The 18603-nt window shown below is 55.2% G+C and overlaps 1 protein-coding gene across 8 annotated transcripts in view; it reads left to right on the forward strand.

The window, feature by feature from the left end:
• SEMA5B (semaphorin 5B) overlaps positions 1-18603 on the forward strand; it is a 117889-nt gene that overhangs the window by 48795 nt on the left and 50491 nt on the right. For 2 of the 8 annotated variants that reach the window (XM_072812571.1, XM_072812573.1), the window contains exons 1-2: positions 109-591; positions 4559-4788. The exons of 2 other annotated variants lie outside the window; for them this stretch is intronic. The gene's annotated coding sequence lies outside the window, so the exon portion shown is untranslated. Of the gene's footprint in view, positions 1-108; positions 592-4558; positions 4789-18603 lie in introns of those variants that run through there. 4 more of the 8 variants (XM_072812567.1, XM_072812572.1, XM_072812568.1 and 1 more) reach the window with 3 other exon arrangements.

The following is an 18603-nucleotide window of genomic DNA, read 5'->3' on the forward strand; positions in this document are numbered from 1 at the left end:
TGAAGCTCTCCAGAGAAGGCGATATCGCATCCTCCACTGCCCTGCCCAGCATCCCACACCTCTGGAGACAGACCTTCGTTGAGTCCTTCGGCTCCACACCACAATAAGTCATTCTGGGACAGGAGGGATTTGTGTCACGCATGAGTCAGAGACTGGCCTAACAGAACAGAAGGAAATGATACTTTTTCTCATGGGGGAAGCCAAAGGCAGAGATTCTCATAGGAAATGTAGATGACATGAAAAGCTTCCAAGTGATGAGATCTTAGATCAGCTGGTGTGTACGGCCCCAAACAGGGTCAGTTTCACTTTGCCCACGTGTAAACGTGTAAGGCCATACATTTAGGGAAAATAAGTAAAGCCCTGTCCACGATTGGGAGTTGCCAGTGGTCTGACACGGCCCAGCCAATCTAAGAAGTTGTTGGAAACATTCTGCTCAAGGCTTTGGACTAATGTGCTGCTTTGGACAAAAAGACCAGCCAGACGGCCAGACATTACAGTGAGGGTGCTGGAAACAGCCGGCGTTCGGTTCCGACCTCGGCAAAACCGGACACGTAGCCTGTCGCTCCGTCTTGAAGGGATTGTCCTCTCGAGGTGAGACTAAGTCTACCGGGGACCCCAGGACAGGAAGGAAACCAGGAGGTGGGGGCCTCCTCCACTGTGCACGGCCTCTCCTTATTAACGCTGCGATCGCCAAGCCCCCCCAGTCACAACGAAGAGCTGGCCGAAGGCTGCAGCCTGAGTGCGCGCTACGTACGCGGCAGGTGGTAGGCGTAGACGGGACCCGTGGCCCCCAGAGGTGGCACAAGCTAAGTCCAGCGTGCACCCGGGAGAGCACGGTCATGCTCGTGGATGACAAGCCACGATGGGTGGTCAGGGGCTGCGGGGGCTGTGGCCGGTGGCCGGGCAGCTCCTGCGGACGCCCCCGAGGGCTCTCTGGGAGTTGGGTCTGGTTTTTCTGACACCCTCGTTGCCTTGTTTTGTCCTCAGAGCGACGGCTGTCTCTGGTCACCCCCTGCAGGTGATAGTCTTTCAGAGACTTGAAGATTTTGACCCCAACCCCACCTCCTGTCCCACTGATATTTTTTTTAATTTTTTTTTCATTTATTTATGATAGTCACACAGAGAGAGAGAGAGAGGCAGAGACACAGGCAGAGGGAGAAGCAGGCTCCATGCACTGGGAGCCTGACGTGGGATTCGATCCCGGGTCTCCAGGATCGCGCCCTGGGCCAAAGGCAGGCGCCAAACCGCTGCGCCACCCAGGGATCCCCCCACTGATATTTTATTCCTGTTCCAGTCTGTAGAGCCCCAGCGCGTTGTCCTTTCTTTTCGAGGCGTCCCTTGCATCCCACACCTCCCTCTGAACCGCCACTCCTAGCCACTCTGCGACCGCAGGACAAGCTGGAGACGTCAAAAGCACGTGGGCAGGATGACTGGGGGTGAGGGAGCGTGGAGGCTTGGAGATCACGGGAAAGGGGCAGACTCAGAGCAGCCCGGAGCTGCGGGACATGGTGACAGGTGCCCAGGGGCCCGGCCTCCCCTCCTGCCCTCTTCCCTCCCCCACCCTTGGCCTGGTTGAGCGGATCGTGGGTGTTTGGAGTACCCCCCACACTCTGGGGAGTGCCGAGAGCGAATGAATCTTCCAGAAAGGAGCCCCTGGCCTTCCTCCGTATCCCCGCAGAGCTGCACAGTGGTCCGTGGGGCCGAGGCCACCATTCCTCTAAGTCCCGTTGCTCCGCGAAGCTGGGACACAGGCCGATCAAGCACTGAGCGTCTCTGTCTGCCTGCCCCCCTCCGCTCCCCGGCGGTTTCCTATTTAGCTGTGAGGTTTGCAGGGACATCACTGTGACCCGTGGTTTATGGGAGTCCATTACAAAACAAGCTGTGTTATAATGGGCTTCTACTGTCCTGGATCGATTTTCCTCCTTTCTGCAGGAAGGGAAGCCTGCCGGCTGGCTGGCACTGGGACGCTGCGATCCTGCAGCCCCATCCTGCGGCCCCATCCTGCAACCCCGTCCTGTGGCCCCATCCTGCAGCCCCATCCTGCGGCCCCATCCTGCGGCCCCGTCCTGCAGCCCCATCCTGCAGCCCGGCGCCCTGCCTCCCCCGCTGGCCTGTGCGCCTTCAGCTGCTCACTTCCCCAGCTGAGTGAGTGGTTCTTTTCAGGGGCAACCGACTGCACACAGATTCCTGAGCCATGATCTCATCGGCTCATGAGAGGCTGGGCACGTACACGGACTCACACTGGAGAGACCGGGGCATTCTGGGGTCCGAGCGGGGTGAGGGGAGCTTGTGGGGTTCACCCCTCAGGTCAGCGCGAGGGCTGCTGTAGGTGCAAGGCTTGCCCTCTGTCCCCCGCGTCTGTCCCCACACGCTGCTGTGGGTCCCCACCTGGGTCAGGACAAGCTGGCCGGCTCCCTGTCTGCCATCACTGCCTCCACCCCAGAGCCCCCAAGACACGGTCTCGCAGAGGTGACCTGGCCCTGGCTTGGACATCTTCCTGCCCACACTGTTGCCTCCAGCATTCCTTGAGTTGGCAAGTATTTATTGAGCTCAAACTGTAGTGCTTCCCAAAGTGGGTCCATGGAGCTTCTGGATTGGAACCATCTGGAATGACGGTTAAAATGCTGGCTCCTGGGCACTATGCCAGACCGAATGCATCAGAAACAGTGGGTGGAGCCTAGGGGGGTTCTGCACTTAAATCAGTTTCCCCAAGTGATACTTTTGTGCCCTAACGTTTGAGACTTGTTGGCTGTGATGGTAAATTTTGTGCCAACGTGGCTGAGCCACAGTGCCCAGATATTTGTTCAAAAATTATTCTGGATGTTTCTGTGAGGATATTTTGGGATGAGATTAAGATTTAAATTGGCGGACCTTGAATAAAGCAGATTACTCTCTGTAATGTGGGTGGGCCTGGTCCAATCAGTTGAAGGCCTGCGTAATGCACTGGCTGGCTGTATGTAAGACCCTGGTCATCACATCACAGTCGTACCTGGGCAGATGTCGGCTTAACGCCGACCCTGGCTGCCTCTGCCCACCAGTCTTGGCTTTGCAGGCACGTGCTCTAAAGCGCCAGAGAGCCTGGCCAAGCAGAGCAGGAGTCGCTGTGGCCCGGCCCTGACTCTTCTCTGGGTGGAGGGTCCTGACCCTGCTGCCTTCCACAGGACAGGGCTTATATCTTATTGCCGGATTCGGCAAATGGAAATCCAGGGTGCCCAACGAAATCTGAGTTTCAGAAAAGCAATGAGACACATTTTAGTATAAGTGTGTCTCATGCAATATTTGGGACATACTTATACTAAAATAATTCATCTGCAATGTAGACCTCAGTGGGCACACTGTGCTTCATCTGGCAACCCTGTGACAGCTCTGCACACTTTTCTCTCGAGCCCAGAGTCAGCAATTGGTTCTTGTTAATTGTATTCCCTTTACAAAGGGCTTTTTCTGATGTGATCTCATTCCATCCTTGCAAACGAGGGGGAACCGGAGCCGACATCCTCGCCATTATCCCCATTTCACAGTGGGCACTGGGGGTAGGAGGCTGTCAGGGGTTCCCAACTGAGATCAGAGCAGCCCTGGCTGCACAGTGGAACCACCTGGAGGGATTTTAAATCACTCCCCTGTGTCTGGGTGACGTGTACGATGTCTGCAACCTGCTTTGAAATGCGTCAAAAAATAAAATGGATGGATGCATGGGTAGGGGGATGATGGATAGATATGTGATAAAGCAAATACGGCAAAACATCGATGGTGGAAGCTAGGTGGTGGGTATACAGGTGTTCACTGTACAATCTTTTAACTGTTTGGTGTGTTTGGAAGTATTCATACAAGGTTGGGAGGAAAAGCACCCTGGATGCATAGGTCCTGCCCCGGCGCAATTAAATCAGAATCCATGCAGGTGAGGCCCGGGCAGCAGTGTCTTTTCAACGCTGCCCAGGTGATCTGGGCTAACCCATCACTCCTCACTGTGCACCAGGCACCACCTGCAGGGTACAGGTGTCAGGTGTCAGTGGTTCCCCGACTGAGAGTGCATCCGAGTGTGGAGGCTTGGTTAAAACAAATTACCAGGCCTGGTCTCCAGATGTTCTAATCTAGTAGGTCTGGGGTAGGGGCTGAGAATTTGCATGTCTTAGAAGTTCCTGGGGTGTGTGCGGATGTTGCTAGTGCAGGGACCACACTTGGAGAAGCCCCGACCACACATACCAGGGCGGATCAGTGCTCAGAGTCCCGTAAGCCACACTCTGCATCTGTCAGCGGAGGAAGCCAGTACCTGGGTGCAGGTCGGAACGGGCCTCGCGTGAGCCCCGAAATGTGGGGAGGTTTCCCCTGGAGGAGAGTGTGTTCTGCATGGAGGGAAGAGTAGAAGCAAAGATAAGGGGGCGGGGGGGCAAGTGCCTGGGGATGAACTGAGGGAGGTGGGGATGCAGAGGGAATGGCCAGAGAGGAGGCAGGAGGGTAGCTCGTGCCAGATGGAAAGAGGGTTTGGATTTGATCGCGTTGGCAGTGGGAAGCTGGGGAAGGTCTATTAGCAGCAAAACGATGTGCCACATCATCGCCGTAGATTTGCCCTGGCAGCCCTGTGGAGCAGGTCGGAGAGGAGAGATGGAAGGTGGGCAGCGTCCTCCGGAGGCTACTGCGTGATGTGCGGGGTCCGCATAGTCGCAACACTGATGATGATGAGCAAGTAACGGCTGGCATCGACCGAGTGCCTTCTAGGTGGCAGCCAGCGCTCTGGGCTCTCGCAGACATTACTGTCTAGTCTTCACAGCTGCCCTGCTTGGTCTAACACAGGTGAGGACACCCACTCGGAGGGGTAAAGGGATGCCCAGGTTGGGGTTTGAACCTGGGGCCACGTGCTTTGTGTGGGTGCTCACGCAAAGGCAAGCGGGGGCGGGGGGAGGCCAGCAGCTCCGTGCCTTGGTCCTCCCCTCCCCCGAGAGGCATCAGGGCCCCTCTCAGAGCTCCTTGCGCTTGCCTGCTGAGGCCTGAGCTGGGAGAGAAGCGGCCACCCCTGTCCCCCGCCACCAGCCGGCAGCGCTGCTCTCCTGGCAAGCGGACGCTCAGCTGTGCCTCCCCCCACCCTGCCCCGGGCCCAGCGCCCACTCTCTGTCCCTCCTTGTCCAGGGCTCCCCACAGCTGCCGGCAGACCACACCTGTAGGCACTCAACTAAGGCTTCTGGAAGGAACACAACGTTGCTCCCTACCCCCTTCTCCGTCCCTGTCCTTGGGCCTGAGCAGGGGGCACTTCCAGGCACGTTCCCCAGAATTCCTGCATTTCAGGTGTTCCTCCAGCAGGCCCCTACCGTGGCCTCTCTATACCCAGGCAGTTCCATTACTGGAAAGGAGATGGGGGTGGGGGCAGGACCTGCAGGGTGAGTAATAGATAAAGTCATTAAAAAATGCCTGCAAATGGTAAGCCTGTTAGCTGTTATTCTTATTATAACTGGGCTCCATGAATGCAGAGCTTAGGGACTTTGGCACCAATGACCAGGTTTAAAGAGGGACATTCATTAAGCACTGGAAGAGCTTTGTCAGATCTTGACCATCTTTTCTGTCCCTAAGAAGGGCTGCTTTTATACCAGGTCAGAAAGAGCTCACTGTACTTCTCTTAAAGAGCCCCCCTCCTCCCCTCCCATCCCCTGGCCCAGGGCTGCAGCTCTCTGTTCTGCCCTCCACCAAGTCCAAGGCTTGCTCACCTCCTGGACACTGTCCACCTGAGAGCTCTTTGAGCGTGTGCCCTGCCCCACCCCCATCCCCCCTCAAGAGCCCCAAGCTAGAAGGACCTGCCTCTTAGATGCCTGGGGCTGGGGCAGCATTGAGGAGGCTGTGGTTGTCCTTGCAGGAGAAGCCTTGTAGGTGTGTGTGTGTGTGTGTGTGTGTGTGTGTGTGTGTGTGCACGCCCGCACAGGCATGCCCACAGTTGAGTGTGCACACATGTGCACACATGTGCATGTCCACATATCAAGTGGTGGTGGTGTAGCCCCAGACCTGGCCTTCATTCAGACCCATTTGTGGGTCTTCCCTGTTTGTGCAGGAGAAATGGGGCTCACCTGGCGAGGGAGGGTGATGGAAGCATTTCCTGGAAAGGCTCCTCGCTCGGGCTAGACAGTGGGGCTCTGTGTGCCTTGTCTCTCTCCCAGCCTCTCGTCCCCATCAGCCAACCACCTGTGAGCCTTCTTCCTCCCTGGGCTGAAGTGTGTAGCATGTGTGGGGAGCAGATGGGGGATGGTGTCCCTGGGCTTTTTCTCCCAGCTTCCCTCAGCCAACTATTTGCTGCCAGATGGATCTGGGTGCCGATGGGGCGTGCACAGGGAACGGCAGCCAGCTCCCAGCCACCCCATGGCCTTGCCCAGTGAGGTGGGACACAGTTATGTTCTGGAAGTTTGGGGATCTGAGCAGGACCCAGACCAACAGGAACTGAGCCTGGTAAAGAGAACTCTCAGCCCTCCAGGAGGAAAGCCTTCTGGAGTCACTCCCGCCTCCCCCCGCCTCCCCAAGCTGGGCTCCACACTGTCTGCCCTCCCTGGGAATCTTCAGCCCACCAACTCTGCTTGAGCACGGACTCCAGCCTCTTATCCTTTTGCTGTTTTATTTATTGCACAAACACCACTGTAAGAGCAATAACATAAACCAAAGGAAAAAATCTCCCTCTGTTTCATGACCTTAACAGACAAGCTGTTCAATTTTCTTTGTTCCCTTCCCTGTCCATATTACATCCCTCCTCCCTCCACCCCACCCCACTCCACTCTTTGGCTTCCTTCCTTGCCATAAGAGGAAAGGAGGGCAGGTTCCAGCACCTTCTGCAGCCTGCCAGGCTCTGCCCCCCTCAGGTAGGGGACGAGACACGCCTGCAGCACAGAGGCTTGGGTGCCATCGTTGGCTGGCTGCCTCTCAGGAGCTGAGCTGGCCCGGCCTGCGCACCCTGGGCTTGGCAACTCCTTGGCTGGCTCCCCCCAGGGGTCTGAGCACCCAGGCCCAGTTGGCTGCTCTAACTGGAAAGCTGGGGGCAGGCAGAAAGGGGACAGAAATGCAACCTGAACACGGGCCAGAGTCGGGGAGACCAGGGATCCGGGCTGGATGGATGACTAGCAATTGTTTCGCTTTCTTGCCCTCGTCGCAGTCCTGCTCACTCCCCAAAGAGGATATTAAGAGCTGTTTTTCTGGGGATGGTGTGATTCAGTCATTTCTAGCTCCCAGACTTCCCAATCAAGGTATGTGGACACTCTGAATTACCTGTCATCAGTGAGGAGGGGCTCTCGGCTTCAGGCTCCCAGGCTCCGGTGGCTCAGAGCCTTATCCAGTGTGAGCCATCAAGGCTTGACTTGGGGAGAAAATCATACCCAAGGTCCGGAGAAGGTGTAGCAGGGGAGGGCAGGCGTGGGTTAACTTCACACTCTGACCATTCGGGCTTGAGGCCTCCGACTTCTCATCTGTTGAGTGGAAGGAATGGCAGCCTGCCTGCAGACTTCACGGGGCATCTGACGGGGTCATCAGAGGGGAGGGGGTATGTGTGATCCCTGACTCCAGCCTTTCCACGGAGCCACCTCACCTGCCCCCAGGCCAGCATCCTAACCACTCTCACCCACGGCCAGGGAACTCTCTCCCCAGGGCTGGACCTCTTAGCCCAAGAGCTTGAGTGGAGCTAGTGGGTTAAAGGGAGAGCTGAATAAAGTCAAACCGTAGCCCGTAGCACAGATAGTGCAAAGCAGTGTGTAAGCCCCGAATGACTTTTATTTGATTCCAGTTCTGGGGATGTCTGGTCTAGGCCGAGTTTTGCACATGCACAGCTGGGTGAGGCGAGAGATCCAGAGTGTGCTGGCTGGCGGGGACAACAGCTGGCACACTTCACACGGGGCAGCAGAGCCTTACGTGTTACTGTGTGGTTTGGAATTGCACCGGTCGGGACTCATCATCTGTTAAGTCAGTGCACACTCTTCACAACATCCGTGCGTGACTCCCAAAAGTCTGTTACTGCTGGTTTCCTGGAAATACTGAAGAACTAGTCTTGTAGAAAGGTCTCACCAACGGCCACCCCAGTCCCTGTCACCATGCACAGCAGAGTAAGAAGCTGTGTGTTGCTGTAGGAGGAAGACAAACGAGACCTTGGAAGAGCTTTCTGTCTGGAGAGGCGAGGGCCGCTTCTCCCACCTGTCTAGACTGGAGAGTGACCCAGCCACAGTGGGCCGATCAATGAATTCATTTGGTCAGTAGGCATTTGTTGAGCACTCACTCTACTCACGGTGCCACCACCTTCACAAGCGTTTCCTCTCCATGCCACGTCCATGACGTAGCTGTCATTACTGCTGGTGTTGATGTCATTGTCCCTCTTTTAAAGAGAAGGAAGGCGGTGGTGCCCAGTGATTCACACACAGTGTCTGGCCTGGCCCCGCGTGGGATCGTGCCCATTGACTAGCTCAGGGAGAGAGGCCGGGCACGCACAGTCTACACTCTCGTCGCCACCCCCCACCTGCCTTCCCGAAAGCCTGGGGGAAGCTTCCTCCGCGGAAGCATGGAGCCACCCATGCAGCCATGTGTGAGCACCTTCCCCATTGGGCATTCGGGATGGGAGCCTCGCATTCATTCATTTAACAGACATCGGGGCTGAGGATCCAGAGGTGAATATGACCCTATTCTTGTCAGCTCTTAGCAGGCCCGTTAATACCTTTGCTTCGCAGCCCACACTGGATTCAGAAAACATCTCCGATCAGTTACCTTGAGCAGAATTATCACCTGCCACATTTTCCTTCTCAAAGTCGGCTGCTTTATGAGTATCTAACTTTCAGCCGTGAGTGGGCACATTATCTAGAGTCCCTCTGGCAAAGAGCAGAGATTCCCTACCTTTGTTCCATCTTTTATTTTATTTGTTTGTTTGTTTATTTATTTATTTATTTATTTATTTATTTATTTATTTATTTATATTTTTGTTGTTGTTGTTCCATCTTGTAGTCATTGTCTCATTCAACAAATAATTTCGGGTCTACATGTCAGGTATTGTATTAGGAGCCGGGGATACAGAGCGGAGCGAGAAGGACATGAGTCCTGCCCGTAGGAGTTTACAGCCTTTAACCAGAGTTTCCCCATCGTGCTCTGAGGTATTCCGAAGGACTTAGGTGTCTTGTTCAGGAGTGGCTCCCTCAGGCATGGCATTCCTAGGGTCCCACGGTGACCCTGACTCAGCCCATCCTGTCTGCTGGGAATGATGAGCCACTGGGCAGTGCCCAAGGACCAGGTGTCGGTTGGTCCTTCCCTTTGGAAGAGGGCGGAGGACGCGTGGAACTCTCTCGGTCTCCTGGCTCTTGATCCAGCCCTTCTTGAGAGAGGTGCCCCAGTGGACAGACTTAGCAGGGCCTCTGACAAGGGGAGGCCATTCCGCTCATCTCCCAGAAAGAGGGCAAAAGAAGAACCTTGTTTCTCCTAATGGAGCCTGTTGGCTTGGGAAACGGGGCATCAGCAGTTGGGCTGATGTGGATTCCAGGCCCAGAACCCAAGGCATAAGTAAGATTTCATTTGTTTATTTGAGTGAGAGAGACAGAGGTGGTGAGAGAGAGTACAAGCAGGGAGGAGAGGGAGAAGCTCAGCAGGGAGCCCGATGCAGGACTCGATCTCAGGACCCGGGGATCATGACCGGAGCCAAAGGTAGACTGTGGACCAGCTGAGCCACCCAGGTGCCCCTGACTTTCAGCCTTTGAAGGACATGACTGCTTCTGGGACTGATGCTTACTGACAAAAGCCCAGCAAACATGAGAAAGTAAGGAGGTACCAGGCCGCCTAGAGCAGGACCCCGAGGCTAGAACAGTGGTTCCCCCAGTGTGGCCCCGGACTCAGCTGCGCCTGGGAACTTGCTAGAAAAGCAAAGTCTTGCGCCCCACCTCAGAACCACTAAATCAAAAATGCTGGGGAAGGGGCCCAGCAGCCTATTTTTGCCAAGCCCTCCAGGCGGTTCTGAGGCATGCTAAAATGTGGGAACCCCTGGGCTGGAGATCGCAAACCGGCTGTCAGGGGGCCAAATTCTTTCACAGATGTGTTTTGTTTGGCTTCTGTCATCAGCTGGAGCTGAGCAGCAGCTGCCCCGAGGAGCGGCTGCGCCCTTCGGAGGGGGGTACAGTCCTCCCCTGCTGCTCCCTTCCGCCTTGCACCAGCTGGCCTCGCTTACTGGGCTGCCCAGCCCCTGGCAGCCGGCCTCTGAGTCTGCAGCCCGGGCCCTGGGTCGGGGGACCGGAGAGGCAGCGGCTCTGCTCTGGCTGATCCTGGACATCAGGAGGTCAGGAGAATGTCCCGAGAGGCTGAGCTACCCGGTCCAGCAGGAAATAGGAACAGGGTAGCCTGTTCTCTGATTCCCCAAACCAGCAGCCAGGTCCTGCTGCTTTCACTTCAGGATTTGGTTTGAAGTGTTGTGAATTCCCAGCACATCACACACACCCACATTCAACTGTAAGTCCAAAAATACCTTCCACAGCCAAATAGAGATGATTTTTACATTCCCCATACCTTGGATTATCTGCCTGGCTGCTCTGTGCCACCCCCGCTGTTGGCCCAGGGATGAGCAGTGACTGGAAAGAGACGGCTAACGCAGAGGAACAGAAGGGCCACAGAGGGACAGAAAGGCCGGTGGCTGCAGCTCTGGGGCAGCGAACGGCTCAGCCTGGGGTGGGGATTGGCCTGCCCCAGAAGTAGAAGTGCAGGTGGGGTCCAGGGAGGCTGGGAGGCCCAGGGGCTGTGGTGAGGTGCAGGGGGGAGAGGGGGGATGGATGGAGCAAGTGGAGCTGGAGCTGGAGCTGGAGCTCCCAGGGCTGAGGCTGGAACAGGTCATCATGACTGACAATGGACCCAGAACCCAGCATGGAGTGGGATGGAGTGGGACGGAGTGGGATGGAGTGGGAGGTGGGGAGGAAGCTCTGGGTGGTGGGACCGGGACTGAGCTGGACTCAACCTTGGACACAGGGGTGTGGCGGAGACCCGGGACGCATCCCTGCTCTGCACCCGACCCCCCCGACCCCGCCGGGCCACCAGCGCCCACCTTCCTTCTGGAAGGAACACACCTCTGTAGCAGCCCCGTCTGGAGACAGGAAGCAGGCTGGCTAAGAGCAGAGGCTTTGCCACCAAAGGGCTCTGAGGTCCTATCCCGGCTCAGCCACTCCCTGCGTGACTCTGGACAAGCGACCCTACCTCTTCGTTTGCTCATCCCTCAAAGGTCCAGAAAGCCAATGTTACAGGCATGCGGTGAGGATAAAATGAGATAACATTTGTGAAACAATTAGCACACTGTCATGGAATAAAGAACACAATAAGCTTAGGTATAATTATAATTATCAGAGAACAGAAACCATGTATTTTCACCGGAAGACTAGGTATTGAATTTGGCAAGTTGGAGTCATTGGCGAGGAAAATGGATTCGGATGTGAGCATTGACGAGTGAGCGGAAAATCGAGGAATTCTCGAAAGAGGGCGCTCCCCAAAGAAAGAGACGTGGTCCGCCCCTAAGATTTGGGGCCCCGTGGCATTTCTTAGGGCCCTTGATAAGTGTCGGAAGGAAGATCCAGATTTACCCGATTGCCCCCTGCCCTTTCTTGCAAAGAAGATATTTCCGGTTGTGTTGGGGGGGAGGGGTTGGGAGGCAAAGAGCTGCCCTTCTTCCAATCTAAACGGGAAGGTACTAGGGCGCCTGGATGGCTCCGTTGGTTAACTGTCCAACTCTTTATTTTCCCCTCGGGTCATGATCTGTGCTCAGTGGGGAGTCGGCTTGCCCTCCCCCTGCTTCTCCCCACCCCCCAACCCTACTCTCTCTCTCTGTCTCTAAAATAAATAGGTAAAGTATTTTTAAATAAATAAAAAGGACAGTACTGGGGGCCTGGACCCCTCCAGTCCTTTCGGTCCACCCCGCCCCACTGCTAGATCACCCCCAGGTCCACTGTTCCTTCTGACTCAGGTTCATTGCTCCAGGAGAGACAAGCCCTGAAAAGAGGGCCTGGAGGGGGGGATTAGCATCCATGCATCTCTGATTCTGTCCAGCTGTGTAAATGGCTTAGCGAAGACTAAAGCAGCCCGTAATTATCACAATTATAATGAGCGGGAGAGCACGATGCAGGAGTATAATCCAAATTAAACTGCAAAGGGGAGCACACTATCCCCCGAGGCTCTTTCTGCCCAAATACTGTGTGAGTCTAGGAGCCTAAGCATTCCTGGGGGCCCATCCTGGCAATCAGGTGACATGGAGACCAATTGATTTTTAAATTCACAGTTTTCCAGGAAAACATCATGAGGCCTTGGAGAGGATTCACACCTTTCCTTGCTGGGGAGGCAGGTGTGGAGGAGAGCAGGGCAGCCTGGAGGACGGAGGTGCAGACACCAGCTCTGCTCCCGGTTCGGTTCGGGGCCTGGAGGGGGTTGAGGGCTGGGCCTGCCCCCCCCCCGCCCCCGCTTTGTCTTGCACACAGGGCGAGGGGTTAGGAGCCCCAGACCAGTTTGTGCAGTTTGGTCTTGACCCCAGCTCACTCCTTCCCCTAGCTCCTTGTCAGCCCTCCTCGGCAAAGCCTCTTAAGGACTGACCGGTTTTAGGACAGCTTCCCTGGAAGCGGAGCCTGAGCTGGCCTTCCTGCCCAAGGGGTTAACAGGGAGAGCCCCTGGGAATCACCTGGGAGGGGTGAGGGGAGCAGGATGGGAGATGAAGATGCGCTCTCCAGGGAAGCCTGCCTGGTCCTGCTGCGAGCTCTGGGGCACGAATTACACCACAGAAGTTGGTACCCCAGGACAGGGGACTGGGCTTTTATGCTTTTGCATCAGTCGTGGTTGCCCCCCAGTCTCCCAGACATAACTCCACGAGGAGACTGCCCTGGGCTCAGGGCCAGCCTCTCAAGAAGGGGGCGGGGGCTGGGGGGTGGGGGATGGGTACTCTGGCCCAGGAATGGGGGTCTGGGCAGGGTGCCAACAGCACCTGCTACACAGCTATTCCAACCCCACATTTGTCCTCTCCTCTTTCTCTCTTGTGAAAAGCCACATTAATTAAACTCAAGAAGTTCCTCATGTATTTCTGAAGATCATAGAGAGGTCATTTGTGGGGTGGTTGGGAAGGGGAAAGTCTAAGGTTCTTCTGTATTCTAAAGTCTATAAGATTACACTCAAAAGTGAATAATTATTGGGATAATTCTTCCAAGACTAATCACATGTAAAGGCTTATTTTAATAAATGTCCTTACAATGAAATTTCATGCTGACTGGCTTCTCAAGAGGGCACTGTGAAATAGCTATTATTATTATTATTATTATTAATTATTATTATTATTATTAATTCCCACTGCACAAACTGTTGGTCAGTGGTGGAGTATTTTACTGAAGGTGACTCAGCTAGTCAAAGTAGTCCATTTCTTTTTTTTTTTAAGATTTTATTTATTCATTCATGAGAGACACAGAGAGAGAGAGAGGGCAGAGACACAGGCAGAGGAAGAAGCAGGCCCCATACAAGGAGCCCGATGTGGGACTCAATCCCAGGACTCCAGGATCAGGCCCCGGGCCGAAGGCAGGCGCCAAACTGTTGAGCCACCCAGGGGTCCCAAGTAGTCCATTTCTAACAGTAAAATTTCAGGTAGTATCACAGACATCTGGGGACTATTTTTGTTAGGAGGGCTCTTTCCTCAAAAGAGCTCTTTAAATCATCAACCTCTTAGCCCTCCTCCAAAGCATCAACCTCAAATGAAAAATATTTATCAACTGTCTTCAGGGTTCAAGACCCTCGTAGTGTCTGGGGACTTTAAAAAGATTGTGGCATCTGCCTAAGATCCTTTCAGTCCAACCAGGGAGCCAGATATATAACAAACAGGGAGGTTGGATCAACTGGCAACCAAGTGGGTAGGTGGGCGCCATAGGAAATGGGTGTGGGGGGTCTCCTGAAGGGGAGGAGTGCTCCAGGCAGGCCTTGGAGAAGGGCGGGTCTTGAATCAGCTAGATCCAAGCTAGCTGCTAAATAATCCCTTCCTGCCAGCTGGTTGTCACTGGGAGACCCGTGCCAGGCAGTGGCACATCCATCCGCTCATCCATTCATTCACACAACACGTGTCAGCTGAGTTCCCACTACATGGCAGGCTCCGTGCTTGGCTCTGGGGAGGCAGTGAGGAGAGTGCTCCCCCTGAAGCTCACCATCTAATGCAGACATGGCCCACACTGCTGTCATCTTTCCAGACCCTAATCCTGGGTCCTGAGCAGTCCAGGCTGGGAAATGCTCTGAACAGCAGTGTCTGTTCTTGACTTCACTCAACTCTAAATAAGCAAGTGATCAGTTTGTTAACCTCCCTAGAGAGAAGAGGTTTTAGAGGAGGGAGGGTGTCCCCCAGGAATGCTTTTGGCGCATGTAACAAAAACCACCACCAGAATGACCTTCAAAGTGAGGACGTGTTTAACCACTCCAAGGTGGTTAGAGGTAACTGCAGCTGCTGGTCTCGGCCTGTCACTCATGGGCCTTTCTCTCATGGTGCCAGGATGGCTGCCGTAGCTCAAGACGTCGCATTCCTCTGCAAGACAGGAAGGTGGCAGGATGGAAGGGGTTGGTGCCAGCTGACTGTTCTCTTGTGAGGAAAGCAGCGCTCTCCTAGGATCTGTAGCTGACCTCTGCTTACTTCTCGTGGGCTGGAACTATGCACCTTCAGTGACTGAAGGGGGTGGGGGGTGGATGTCAGGGAGGCAACCACTAGTGTTGCCCCAAGAAGAGCTGTGGACTTCCTCGTACGAGCTTAGGCACTGAGCTTCTGCCCCTGGCTCCTGCCAGAGCAACTTCTGGACGGATCTGAGTCCCTCCTGCTGAATCATAGACCTGCTTCATCCTAGCCCACCCTCTTCCCCTTCTGCACATGGGGACCCTCCTGCCCCTCTCCTTCGTGCCCCTCCCCTCCCTACCCCACTACCAGCTGCGACCTGCCCCATCCCATTCCCCACATCTGCCTTCTGCCCTCCTGCTTTCCACTTTACTTTTTACCCACCATGAAATCCCTTTGGGAAAGGAAAATGGGAGGGAGGATGAAAGAGGAGGGAAAGTGTTAATTAAACACCAGATGTTTAACTCTGTTAATTAATGGCTCTGTTACCCTGAGTGGCATCAGCCCTCTCTTATCTGTCTCCTTCACCCTCATGACATTGGTGCAGGGGGCCTGAGACCAGGAGAGGGAAGATGGAGAAAGTGGGCCAGGGTGACCCTGAGGAGGTGGTTCCCTTGTCCAGGAGGGGGGAGCGTAGACGTGCTGGCATATCGGCTTTGGGAACAGAGAGAACCGGAACGGTGGGAGAGACGCTGAAGGCCTGAGGTCACAAACAGACAGGTTTTGTTTGGTGCATGTGGGGATTTCAAAAAATGCAAGTTAATTACCAGCATTTAAAAAATAAGGGGGGCAGCCCTGGTGGCTCAGCGGTTAAGCGCTACCTTTGACCCAGGGCGTGATCCTGGAGACCCGGGATCGAGTCCCACCCACATCAGGCTCCCTGCATGGAGCCTGCTTCTCCTTCTGCCTGTGTCTCTGCCTCTCTCTCTGTGTGTGTTTCTCATAAATAAATAATTAAAAAAAAAATAAGGGAATTGCACATAAATTCAAATGTGTAGACATTCTTTAAAAATGGACAGGTCGCGGCCCGTGTCAGCTAGAGAAGAGGGAGCTGAGTGGCAGCTGTCCTGTCCAGACGGGGTCCATGCTTCCCATCCTCCACTGTGTCCCCTCCCTATCCACCTGGTTCGTGTGTCTTTGCTGCCCCTGAGGACTCCTGGGCTTGGGATCCACTGCAGAGGTACAAGTGCCGGGACTTGACAATGGATTGGATGTAGGAGATGAGGAGTCTGGGAATGCTGAGACATGAGCCTCAGGGTACCTGGGGGGGCTGCAGTTCCTTTGACAGAAATGGGGGATCTGGAGGGAGCAGGTTAAGAGAGAAAGATGGCAAATTAATTTGGGGCAGGCTGCAGCGGGCCTGTTGTGGAGATGGCCATGGGGTCTGGAGTTCAGAGTGAGGGGCTGGAGATCTGGGGAACTGATGGAGCCGGGGTGCAAGTGGGAACCCCGGAAGGAGGGAGTGGAAGCTGAGATCACCCTGGGAGCAGGTCAGAGTGAGAGAAGACCGAATTGAGACTAGAACCTTGGAGAACCACATACCTGGGAGAAAGAGCTAGAAATGAAAGTTGGGGCCAGCAGAGAGGTTGGGAGGAAGCTGGACATGTGACGACAGAGAAGGGAGTATGGTGTCCAAGGTCGATGGCGCCTTCCACTTTTATTTGCCTTGAAGCCCCAGGGGTACTTCCAGCCAGCTCTATGCCCCTGGGGGAGGGAAACGGGGCTGAAGCCCTTGCTCCTCCTGCTGCCCTGTTTGCTGGTTCCCCAAAGACCCATGAAACCAACCATTTACATCGTGGCAGTGTTACTCTTTTCAGGACACCCGGAGTCTTTTTCTCGAATAACTTTAGAATGAAAGACTTTGTCCCTGATGGAAAGTTTCAGTATCATCCCGAGAAATGACCCACTAGGTAAGCAGCGGCCCTGCGTCAGTGTGCGCGGAAGGAGGGGTGCAGCGTCTGGAACTGACACGGACACGCAACTCCTTGCAACCCCAAAGACTCTCTCCTACCCTGGAAAGGCTGAAGGAGCAGGGCTGTGGAGCCCGAGAGGCCTGGGGCTAGTCCCCAGCCTGTGTGGGGCCCCCCTTCTTCTCAGCTCTCCAGCGTGGCTTTGTACGTGCGTGGGAGGAGGGCAGCTTGCCGGGGTTTCTGGGCTGCAGTCTGGGCCCGGCCCCCCAGCAGAGGTTCCCTCCCGCTCGCTCTGACACCCCCAGCACAGAAGGCAGCAGATGTTACTGGTCTCACTTCATTTCAATAGATTTACAAGCATCCCTTTATGTGTTACTGAAAAATTGGGTGTAAATCCTATTTTAAGAACACAGTGGAACTCATTACTTGAAGAACGCTTCGGAAAATCCTTTCGAGAAGTGAATAATAATCAGCCTTTGGTAAAACTTGTGCGCCGACGTTCAAGAATTTCTTCCCGTGAAGCGCAGTTCACCTGGAAGGCCTCTCCCATGCTCTCCTGTTCCCGTTTGGTGGAGGTCCTCTCCCCCCACCCCATCACACTGCTCCCCTTCCCTGTGTGTGCTCTCCCCCTGACTTTGGTCCCCTCTCCCCAGCCCTCGGGCTCCCACACCATGCCCCCGGCCAGGGGCTCAGCGGCCTCTTCCCCCAACCCTCGGCCCCCAGCCTGTGGGGCCATGACTTGCCGGTGACCCCCTTACTGGCCGCCGCTCTTCCTTCTTCCACATTTCAGGGCCCAGATGCACCTCCGGGTGTCAGAAATGTTTGTCACGTGTAAAGAGTTGGGTGGGAGTGCATCTGGTGGGGGTGGTGGGCAGAGTCATGGCCCATGTCCTTACCCCCAGAACCTCTGAGGGTGTCATCTTATGCAGCAGAAGGGACTTTGCAGATGTGATTCAGCTAAGGCCCGGGGTGGGGAGGTCATCCGGGATTTTTTTTTTATTTTTTATTTTTTATTTTTTAAAGATTTATTTATTTATTCATTCAGAGAGAGCGAGAGAGAGGCAGAGACACAGGCAGAGGGAGAAGCAGGCTCCACGCAGGACGCCCGACGTGGGACTCGATCCCGGGTCTCCAGGATCACACTCCGGGCTGCAGGCGGCGCTAAACCGCTGCGCCACCAGGGCTGCCCGTCATCCGGGATTATTAGCCCGGTGGGCCCATCGTCATCTCGAGGGTCCTTAAAAGCCGAGACCTTTTCCCAGCTGTGATGGAGGGAGCTGTGAGTGTGGAAGGGTGGCTAGAGGGAGGCAGTGTTGCTGGCTCTGGAGATGGGATATGGGCAGCCTCTGGAAGCTAGAGAAAGCAAGGACATGGGTGCCCCCCTGGAGTCCCCAGGAAGGATCGCAGCCCTGCCGACACCTTGACTTTTTAGCCCAGGGAGACCCATGTCGGACTTCCAGCCCGTAGAATGTAAGAGGACGAGTGTGTAGTCTGAGGCCACCAGGTCTGTGGTCACTGGTTACAGCAGCGCCAGGAGGCCGAGACAGTGGCAACCACACGGTCTGTCGGGAAGGCTGGCCTCACCCCCAACCTCCTCTCCCTTGCCTCCCCTCACCTCGCGCTCATGGACTCACCCGAAATCCTCCCCTTTCCCTAGTGATTCCAGCCAGTTCTGCGGTCTCCCGGGTGCCCCCCTCTCCTGCTGCCCATACCTCATCCCTGAGCCACTCGACGTCCCAGCCACGCAGCCGAGGTGCGGGTGGACAGGATGGGGCTCGCTTTGCTCCGATCAGGGGTGAGGGTGTCCTGCGGGAGAGAGAATGAGGGGCTGGCAGGGGGCCCACGCTGAGGGGAGGGCAGAGGGAAGACCCGGGCATTTGCGGGGTCAGCAGCACACCTCCTGAGAGCTCCTGGTCCTCCTTCCTCAGCCCAATGGATCTTGGGAGCTCTTTTTTTTTTTTTAATTGTGGCAACATACACAGAAGATAAAATTTACCACCTTAGCCATTCAGAAGTGAACAGCTCAGTAGTATTGGTGCATTCACACTTGTGCAACCGTGATGGCCATCCAAGCCCAGAACATCCATCTCTTGCAAACTGACACTCTGCACCCAT

Source organism: Canis lupus, chromosome 35, assembly GCF_048164855.1.
Source record: "Canis lupus baileyi chromosome 35, mCanLup2.hap1, whole genome shotgun sequence".
NCBI classification, from domain to species: Eukaryota; Metazoa; Chordata; class Mammalia; order Carnivora; family Canidae; genus Canis; species Canis lupus.